Genomic DNA, 10,707 nt, shown 5'->3' with positions numbered 1-10,707 from the left:
GTCGAGAATTAAGCAGGACTTCTCCTGTTAGTCCTGTCTGTGCAAGAGATGGGATGGAAAGCAGGGCGAGCAGTGAGCAGTATTTCCACCTCTCCTGGCTCACATCCCTGCACAGCTGTTGCTGTGGGGGAACACACACCATCGTTGTGGGGTTGTGCAGGCTCACCCTTCCCTCCTGCTCCAGGACAGATCTGGGAGAGCTGGTGACTCAGAGCTGTCTGCACCAGAGCTTGTCCTGGGGCTGCTCTGATGGAGCTGCTGGAACCAGCCCTCCCTCCCGGCACTGCCTGCAGCTGCAGCTTTGGTAGCAGACACACATTTCCAGCTTCTGGCTGTCTGCATCTGTTCAGGAGCGGGATTTGCTCCCAAGATTTTGCCCATGCATCCACCACTTGTAATGCTCAAGCTGGTAGGATACAAGCCAGAACACTGGTGCAAACACAGCCCTGCTTCCCCCTCTCTCCTTTCACCAACCAGAGCTTTCCCTGGAGCTGCTGGATGTAGATGAAGCCTTGCTGAGCTGAGGTTTTACCTGATGCTCACAGGGAGGTCTTCCTTTGCCTCTGCTCTGCTTGCCTGCAGCTTTGTTTATAAATAAAAAGCAATTTGCTCCTTATTGTTTGTATTTTGTTTTCATACTCAGTGGTCTCACAGCATGCAGGGGAGGTACACACATGGGGAGCTCTCCAGCATCCCAGGGGAGATCAATAAACCTCTAATCAGTGCTCTGGGAAAGAGCTCTTCTCTAGATTGCTTTGATATGTGTATGAGAGAAGGATATGATGGTGCCTGCTTAAGAAAGGGCCTTGCTGGAGATCCCATTCCCAGATCTCCCCAGCTGTTTTAAAAAACAAGGAGGGAAAGGTATTTCAAGTTTTGCAAACTGCAGCTTGATGCACAGAGAATTAAAAGTTCAACCTGACCGCCCTGAACTGGTTATCTGCTGCTCTGGACAAGACTGGGAGTTTTTAAAACACCTGAAGGGGCCCAGCACATCAAATAGAAGTGTTGGGGCAATTTGTGTCATTTGGGGGCTAGAGGGACCATGAAGACAGTGCTCAATGGCACTGGGTGCCTGAAAAACAACTGAATTGAGCTGTCTTAAATCAAGTCACTGTCAGAGGAGAAGACTGAGACAAGATCTCCTGCAACAAAGGCTCGTGCCTGTTTCAGCAAAGAGCACTCACATCACTGGCTATCATAGGATATCAAAGCATTTCTGGCCTATGCTGCTATGAAAGCTCCTTAAGAGATAAGAAAATATGTCTTTATATTTGCCATTTGATTATGAAAGGAGACATTTTAATCAACATTTGTCAGCCTGTCTGATGTATAAATACTGTTTTATTCTGTTAGAGTGTGCTACAGCCTGTTAGCTCACAAACAGCAGAGATTATCTCATTTATGGGGAAACTGTGGCTTTCTTTTTCTTTATTGGGCAAAATTCCTGCTGAAGTTCTATCAGAATTGATGGATCTCACCTCAGGTAAGTGTCCCTGGGGGCAAAAAGAAAAGGGGTCAGACACAAAAGTATTTCAGAACTAAATTCAGAAACAAGAGGACAGGAGTGGCTGGTGTAAAGGGTCCAAGAGGAGCCACCACATAGGAGGGACTGGACCCCAAGGATGTGAGCCTGGTGTGGATGTGGGTGCAGTTGCAGCAAAGATGTTGAAGATTATGATATTTGTGAAATACAAGGGGGAAAACCAGCCCTGGAGCACTGCTTCAGCCTTCCTTCTCCCTCCATTTGACCTGTGCAGTGAACTTGTGCATCTCCCTGTCCTGTCCCAGCACCTTTGCCCATCTCCTCTCTGTCATGAGCACCCCCAAATCCATCAAAAGAAGTGTATGAACAGCCCTGCTGGATGTGCCATGGGCTAGCTGATATTTTTTCCACTCTAGGTAAATAGATGCTTTGGGGCAGGAAGACACTGTGGGGGTATGGTGACCTTGGATGTGTTTTGCCCAGTAATTAGCTGGAGGCAGCTGTGCCTCCTGGAGAGGTGATGTGCTCTGGGCTGTGTCCTCACCTGACTGTGTCCTAAAGTAGTCCTGCTGATGGGGATTCAGCCAGGATCATGGAAGTGCTGTCTGCCCCGTATCCTGCAGCATGGAGGGAATGTTTGTACAATGAGTGTGTTGCTGCACATCCTTCACCTCAGATGCACAGTCTGCAGCACCTCAAATGAAACCCAGGTAAGCTCCAAGTGGCATTGTGGTTTGCAGATTTCAGGTGTGACAGATAGGGATTTATGATGTTCAGCTACATTGGTGCTGCCTACAACTTCCTCTTTGCTTTTCTTTCTGGTACTTGAAATGTCCAGGTCTCTCTGTGTGCTGCTGGTGCTGAGGATCTGATTTGTGCTATAAAGTGTTGTAAGCAGGGGTAGCTCTCAGTGCTTCAACACAGACATATAAATCTTCCCAAGTCTGAGAGATTTCCAGCTTCCAAGTAAATATTTGGTGGCCTCCATTTCTACAGAAACAAAGCCAGACACCAAAGGCACCTGTTTAGAAGCAAAACACAGAGCAAGATCTAAGGCCATGGCTTGATGCTATTTCTATGCCTTCTGCTACAGCTCAGTTAAAAAGCATTTTTTGCAGAGAAAAACGTGACACTTAAAAGGTAACACATTCTTTTCACCTTCCAGTTTCCAATTCAGTTTGTAACTTAGCCCCAAGAAGTGATCAGGGGCTGCTTTCTTTTCAGCTTAAAATCTCTTTTTTCATGCACTGGTTGTCAGTGCTCCCGAAAAGATTAAATAAGGCAGAGGTAATGTAGATTTAAAGAATTTTCCAGATGAAGTGCCAGAGCACTTTGAACTGAAGAAGAAAGAGGTTGCTGTGAGGAGACTGGTTGGTGCTGGGGGAAGGCACCATGGAGCTTTGCTCAGCACACTCTGTGTCGGTAAATGTGTCATGGCTGTGGAGCTGTGGGGGCTGGCAGAGCACCACTAACTCTGCTGTGGGGCACAGTGCAGTGCTTGCAGTGTGCTGGCCAAAAGCCACTTCCAGGACTGTGTGTCCATTCCCTGGTCCTTCCTCAGATGTGAGACCTGCTGTCCATGGCTGGGGGCTGCAGGAACCTTGCTCAGCTGCCATGGTGTTGTCACATAGAGTATGAGCAGTGCTGGTGGGGCAGAGGGAACCTCCACTCCCCTGAGCCCTTGCCCAGAGATCCAGCTCTGCATAAAGGGCAAAACCCCTCCAAGGGAAGGTAGTGTGGGAGGAAAAGCTGGAATGACAACAGGGATGCTTCCCGTGGCTTCCTCAGCCAGGGAAGGGGCATCAGACATCACCAGAGTCGAATGTTGCTGCTACCACCAGAAAAAGATGTATCAAGGGCCATTTCTCCTCCTTATCCTCCAAGGGAAAGATTCCACCCTGTTTCAGCACTGAGGATGTCTGGGCAAGAAGATGAGCTGCCACAAAGGATAAATTACCCCTGTTATCTCCAGATGGATCAGATCTCTGACTGATGATACCAGCCCATGAGGAGGAACGTTCCAGGGAGATTTGTGGAAGCACTTGCTCTGTAATTCTCTCAGAAGATGCAGAGTTACCTTCTGGCCATAGGCAGTGGGTGGAGGGAGTAGTAGGGGGAGGAACAAGATTTAATAAAAATAATAATATTAAAAAAAAATCCCCTTTATATTTCAGTAACAGCTCTCCCAACATTCCCAGACCAAATTAATTAATGAAAAATTCCTGGCAGGTGGGTATGAATTCCATAGATAGATGAAAAGAGATTTGGAGAATAAACAGTTTTGAGTCACCCAAAATGGTACTGGAGTGGGTAGAAGAAGAACCCAGGACCCCAGCTCCTCTCTGGCTGTGTTTTCCATGTGCCTTTTTGTCTTCAGGAATACTGTGTGCTCTGTGAGTTTTGTATCTTTTCTCAGGGAAGAGCTGCAAGGCAGCATGGATAGCCCTGAAGAGACTGGAGCACTTTAGGTATCCAATGCCATGGAGCAGATACTCATCTCTGCCTGTTGAGGCTTGTTCACCCTTCGGGGTACGTGGGTGTGAACATGTAGGGCAGTGCAGAATTATTTGGGAGCAGAAGGTAACATCAGAAATAGAAGTCTTGACAACAACTCAAGGGATGATTTTTGGGTGCTCTGCACCTGCAATCAGCTTGCTTCTTTCAGAACCCTTCATCACCCTCCTGGCCAAACTTTCAGGGTGCTGCTGACCTGGTGAGCTCTGGTGAACAACATTTGTTTTGAAATCTGGCCATGGTTTGAACTGTGGGCCCTTGGAAGATTGACACTTGACGCATTGCCAGATCAAATACAAAGCCACTGAGTGTATGGCCACAGATGCTCATATCCTGCTTCTGCAGACATGCAACACAGTTGTTGAGATACCTTGGATCCTCCCTTTCATCAGTTTTGGGTGTCTATGAATTTATTTTTTTATTTTTTTAAGGGAGCCTCCTATGCTAGTGGCAGCTTTAAGATCTTACATTGTGTTTGGACTCCCCACACACCAGTCCCTGTCCTTAGCAGAGTAAAGAGAACTGACAGCAGTTCATGATAATGCGGAGCTCAGTCTTCCTTCAAGAGAGGCAAGGCATGTCCAGTCCCAAAATCACCACTGAACAGCTATTCCACATGTCCACCTCCATGGGATAAAAAACGTTGCCCTGCAGTAATAAACTGCAGATTTAGAGACTCAGAGTTGTTCTGCTGGTACAGGATTCCTCAGGGGCATCTTTGATCATGACACAGGAGAGAAATTGTGAAGTAAAATTCCCCATTGACACTAGAGAGAGGCTCACAGCCCTTACCTCAAACATAAGGAAAGAGCCTCACAGCTCCTGCCAGTCTGGAGAGAGGCTGACTCCTGGTCTCAAATATGGTGCCAAGTATAGCCCTGAATGGGCGATCCAAGACAGAGTTTAACACTTCCAGGAGGATCAGTCCCTCTGTCCTTCCCTGCTTCACCTTTCCAGCTCTTGTCAGCCCCAGGTGTCTCTGAGGGAGGTGAGGAAACCCCAACAAAAAAAAGAAGAAAGGAAAGCTCCTCACTGTTTCTGGGGGCACCCATGGATGGCCTCAGGTGATGATCAGTCCCATGTGGAGAGGGACATGAACCTGCCTGGCCACCCAACAGCCCTTCTCAGACACATGAACTAATGGGGCTGTCATGGGTTTTTCATCATTTTGAGGCAGAAAGGGCTTGATTTTTAGGGTGCTGAGCATCCAGACCCACTGAGCCTCAGACCCAAATCCTCTAGGAATCACTGCTGTTTCACAAGTGCAAAGCAGGCAGCCTCAGGCAGACAAGACTGAGGGCAAAGGCAGGGTCCTTTTCTTAAAAGTAATCTTAAAATATTGCAGCACAGGTTGGATTTTACCACTGGAATGGGGCATTGCACACTTCCTTGGGTGCCCAGGACCAGACAGTCACATCCTGCCTTCACTGTGTCCCCTCCCTGGACCCTTCATAAACACAGATGTTCCTTCTCTGACAAAAATCATTCATGAAAAATTCAATGGGACGTTTCTTCCCCCTCTTTCTCCCTCTCGTTTTTGTTGTATTCTTGACAAGCTTGAACTCCATAGGGGGGGAAAATAAAAGAGCAGCCCAGGCCCTGGTCCTCCCCGCATCCTGCTGCAGTGCCCATTTTACATGGTACAAAGGTCATTTAGCATAGCATGGAGCCCTCAGCAAGTTGCACAAGGCAATTTCATCTGATCCGTGATGGAATTCCACTCAGCCAAAGTCCTTATTATTATGCATTTTTTACACATTAGGATTTTCCTTTTGTTGGCAGCCAGATCTCTTCATGAGGTGTTAAAAAGTGCAGAGGGGCTCTCTGCTCCACTTCGGGTAGCTAATCCTGCCTTTAAGGCTGGGATAACTGTTTCATTACGGGATGGGCTCAGCTTTAGAGCCACTGATGTTTGCTGACAAGTATCTCAGAAACCAGCACAAAACCTCAGATGGAAGAAAACCCATCTCTGCTTCTTGTAGGACAGCCACAACCCAGCAAGGGCCGTGAGACTGATTGTAATTTCTTAAGGTGGTGGTTTTTTTTTTTTTTTTTTTTTTTTTTTTTTTTTTTTTTTTTTTTTTTTTTTTCCCTAAAGTTCTAGCCCCTTAATTTTCTAAATGTTTTCCAAGCTGGCAAACATGTGATGACTCATTTGCACCTGTGAAAAGCAAGCCTCCCAATTTGATGGATGATATTGCAAACTTTAAAAAAATAAAGGTTAACTGGTAAAGTTAAATAAATAGATTCTCTCCCAGCACCGAATGGAGTGATGTCACAGGCAGGGGAAGCATCTGCTTCATGCCAATCACAGCCACGAGCCTCTCGAGGAGCCAGAAAAGCAGCTTTATTAAGTACTGTGGTCCTCAAGTAATAATTAGATAATACCTGAGCCTAAGAAAATACGTAGCTTTTGTTCATAGCCCTCATAAAATAATACTGAGCTTTATTATGATGCTTCTGGCTGGAAAAATAATCAAATCCAGTCCTTCAGTCACTGGGATATTTTGGTGATTTTAAACTGGTTTGACTTTATCACAAAAGATGAATTCAAACAGGAACAGGTGCAGAGAAAAGCAACTAGGATGGAGGAAAATCAGGGCCTGGAAAGCCTGCTTTATGAGACAGGACTAAAAGAGATTGGCTTGTTAAGCCCAGCAAAATGAAGGGAACATGACTGCTGTCTATAACTACAGCAGGGATGCAAATACAAAGGAGGGAAAAGAGCTATTAAAGCAAAAGGCAGAGTTGGCACAAGAACAAATGGCTATAAAGTGGTCACTAATAAACATAGCCAGGAAATCAGAAGATGTTTTTCAGCCACCTGAGCAGTGCTGCTCTGAAATAGACTTCCAGCAGAGAGAGAGAGGGCTGGGCTGGGCTGGGCTTGGATGGTGCCTGGCCAGTTTCTGGCAGGGAAGACATGTCTTGAGAGCCAGGACTCCATCCAGAGCCCTGGGAGAGCCTTGCTATCCCACCTTCATCTGTCAATGTAAATACTTCATAATAAGTCGGGATGGAAGGAAAAAAGATGGAAAATTGTAACAATGCTGGCAGTTTGCTGGGAAAATATTGCTTCTGGGGTAAATAATTTCTCACTGAATAGAAATAAACAGTGAGAAATATTCAACCAGCAAGATAAGAACAGATAAAATGAAATGTGTGGTAGTAGTGAAAATTTTTTTTTCTGGTTTATATAGTGAGCAGATAGAACTGGCATAACTAAATAACCTGAAACCTCACTTCTTGATGGCAATATGAGTTTTCTTCCCTGAAATATAGCAAAACTCAGAAAAATTATATAGGAGAAGATCTTATAAGTCCAGAAAGAGACCACCTCAGTTGCTATCAATGAGCTGATGGCATTTGGTAAGTTATGAAAGGATAAACTTAATTTATCTCTTTCTTTCTTCCATCTTCCCCATTGAAAATATCGACAAGGACTTCCCTTTGACACACTGCCCAAGGAACACGGGGAAGGGGAAAATTAGTGCAACTATTTAATTCCCTTGCTGAAAGTGCCTTTTTTGTCCTTTTGATTTAGACAAACGGAAAAGTTTGAGTGAATTCAGCAGTCTGGCACAGTCTCTTTGGCTGAAGCTGGTCTGCTGCATATGAAATCCTTAAATGGATTTTGGCTCAACAGAAACACACTGTTTTTGTTTTGTGAGTAAACCCCAAGTGTTATTTGGAGTCATCCTCTCACAAACACAGGCACAGAGAAGCGTGTTTTGGTCAAGCTGATTCAGTTCCTGCCTCAGCAAAAAGACTTTAGTTAATGGGTTTTAAAGTGATCTAACGTTCATCTTGTGAATGATGAGAGGACAAAAAAAAAAAAAAGTCTCTGTTCTGGTTTTATTTACAGACCAGAAAAACCTCTTGTATTCCATGGAGACATGGGGATACAGAGGGAAATAACTGGGAGGAGATCTTGATCACACTCCCAGCAGCTCCTCTACCAAGTCACTGACTCTGTAAGAACAGTAAGTTTCCCTCAAGACATTGTTCCTACCCTGTTTTTCTGGTTTATCAGGTACCTGTCCAAGTCTTTTTGCAATTAAGAACACACTGGCCCCCCTTCAGTAATAATAAAGGCAAAGAAAGGGAGTGCAAATAGTTACCAAAGGCAAGTAAAGCAAGTGTGACACTTCTGAACAGGCAAGTAACCCCTGGTCCTGTGGCTGCAGCGTATCAACACAGGCACACATCAATACCAGTCAATGCTGTGCCAGGAGCCAGCACCCAGCACTGTCCCACAAGCCATTACCACTCATACTTCAGCCCCCCAAAAGCAGCCCAGGTGTCTGCCCTCGTTCCATGATGCACAGAGCCCTTTTTCCTATGACTCAGTTGTTAACTCAGGTAATGCCATGGAGAAATTACACAGACCCAGCATTAGTAACCAGGTAATAACCTGTTCCTAATGGTCCAAATGCAAGATCAAAGGTGTTTAGAGAGGCATGGGCAAGGAAACTGCTGTGTTAAAACACAATTAAAACTAAAAGACAACCCATCACTAGGAGACATTTGCTGAGAGACATTTACTCTGAGGCATTTACTGCAGGGGTAATGCAGAAGGGACAAATTCATTACCTGGGTAATGATTTTACATTACTATTTGCATTCAGTGGATTGTCTCCAGGAACCATTTTTGCTCTGTCCATATGTACATACTATTATTTGTCCCTGTTTGCATTCATGAAGATCAAATCTGCAGTGAAACTTGAGAGAAAGCTAGACAGAGCACAGAAATGTGGCAATGGCCTTCAACTCTTGATTTGCTAAAAAGTGGGATGAAAAAGTACTCTAACATGCTAGCAGACTGGGTAGCTGTCAGGATGGTATAGGTCTGCAAGCCAGGTAAAACCTCATTGAGGTTTTGAGGGTGAGGAGTTCACTGAAGGTTGTGCAGCAATTGTGGCGTGACAGTCGCTGTGTCCCATCGACCTCCTGAAAAATGCCTTTGAGTGAAGAAATCATCCATGATATGTACTGTACAGAGGAGAATAACTTCTGGTTTGTGAGTTTCCTGTTGGAGGGATGCACTGATAACATGCCATATGAATAAATTAATGATTAGTCTGCTGCAGGAACACTTATTGATCTGATTTGTAAAGTGCCTTTTCTTTCTGTCCCAGAAATGCCCTTGCTGCTTCTGCTCATCCTTTAAAATGAAATTCTTTTAGAGAATGGTAATTCTCAAGGTACGCTTGAACTTGAAATTAGACTTTCTATGACAAGGCCGTCATCTAGAATGGCCTTGACAGGGACAGGGTGTGCAATTTCATTTAGAAAGATAGAGAGAAGATAGGCAGGATGGGAGAGAAGAAGGAAGAAAGGAGGAAGCTGGAAGGAAGGAAAAAATATAAGGATGGATTAGAAGTGTCAAGCTCAGATCCAGTTCTGGAGCCTGGTTTGTCTCTGTGCCAATCTAGCTTCAAATAACCAATTTTTATGGAGTGAATTGATATAAATTGAATTGAGGCTTTTGAATTTGTCACAGACCCAGGGCTCCATGACAAAATGCAAATCAAGGTGCAGATTTGGATTTCAAGTGTCCTCAGATCTGGGGGTGTTTAGATGTGTCATTTGACATTACATTTCCAATAATGAGTTGCCTGAACAATCATTAAGCCTCAGCTCAGGGAGAGAACACTTTGCTGTCCAGGCTGTGCTCTGCAACTGCCCCATACTGATGTGGCTCCCCCTTTCTGCCAACACCTTTTTTGTCCTGTACTGAGAAAGATCCTTCTTCTTCTTCTCTCAGCCTTTATCCCACAGCCATTTCTCTGCCTTGAAGCCAGGAGGAGCCCATTGCAGGGAAGGTGCTTGGCCAGACACCCATTAGTGGACAGATGAGGGTCTACACATACCAAAGTAAATCTAAACAGCTTTATTGAAGTGGTCCTACACCAAAGGACTTGAACCTGAGGATGGCAGTTTTCTTGTCTTCAGTCCAGGGTGTTTATTTATTTATTTAATATCACTTCTAGTAATTACTTGTGGCCTATTTTGAGCCTTTCAGACTAAGACTCCTGGCATGGAGGATTCTCACAGTTCTGGGCACAAGTCTGACTCCACACATGGGGAATCACACCTTGCAAAGGTTCAGGCTGAGCACATCAGCTCTCCTGATACCTGTGGCCAGCCTGCTGAAATATCTGCCATGAAGGTGTTCAGTGCTCTGCCTTGTGGACTGGGAACCTGCACAGACTGTCCAGGCTGGAGGTCAGACGGAGAACAGGGTGATGCTGCTCTGGGATCTGTTCCCATGAGATGCCAGCCTAATGTGGCATAGATGTCAAGCAGCTGCTGCACTTACAGGGCTTTTTGCTTTATGTTTCAGGGCTTCTCACTGTACCCAAACTGCACTACTAAAACAGGTGTCTTCTAGCTTGAATGTGACCTGAAAGCAAAACTAGACAGTATGTTCAGATCACCAGATCTCAGAGAGCTACATCTCCAATTCTGATCTTTTTATTATCTATTTATTCCTCATGTACAGTTAATAATTTCCACCAGATGCTGAAAACACTTTGCATCATCTGAAACTTAGAAATCTAACAGAAAGGAGGCTAATAAATACATGTATGCATAGCACTGCATCCTGACTGCCTGCTCCTAGATGATTATTGCAGGGACCCCCAAATTTCATGCTGCCGAAATGTATTTAGACATGAATATCAATTTGAGACTTCAGTTCTGAT

This window comes from Zosterops lateralis, assembly GCF_965231275.1.
Source record: "Zosterops lateralis genome assembly, chromosome: 5".
Classification (NCBI taxonomy): Eukaryota; Metazoa; Chordata; class Aves; order Passeriformes; family Zosteropidae; genus Zosterops; species Zosterops lateralis.
This window is presented reverse-complemented; position numbering follows the sequence as displayed.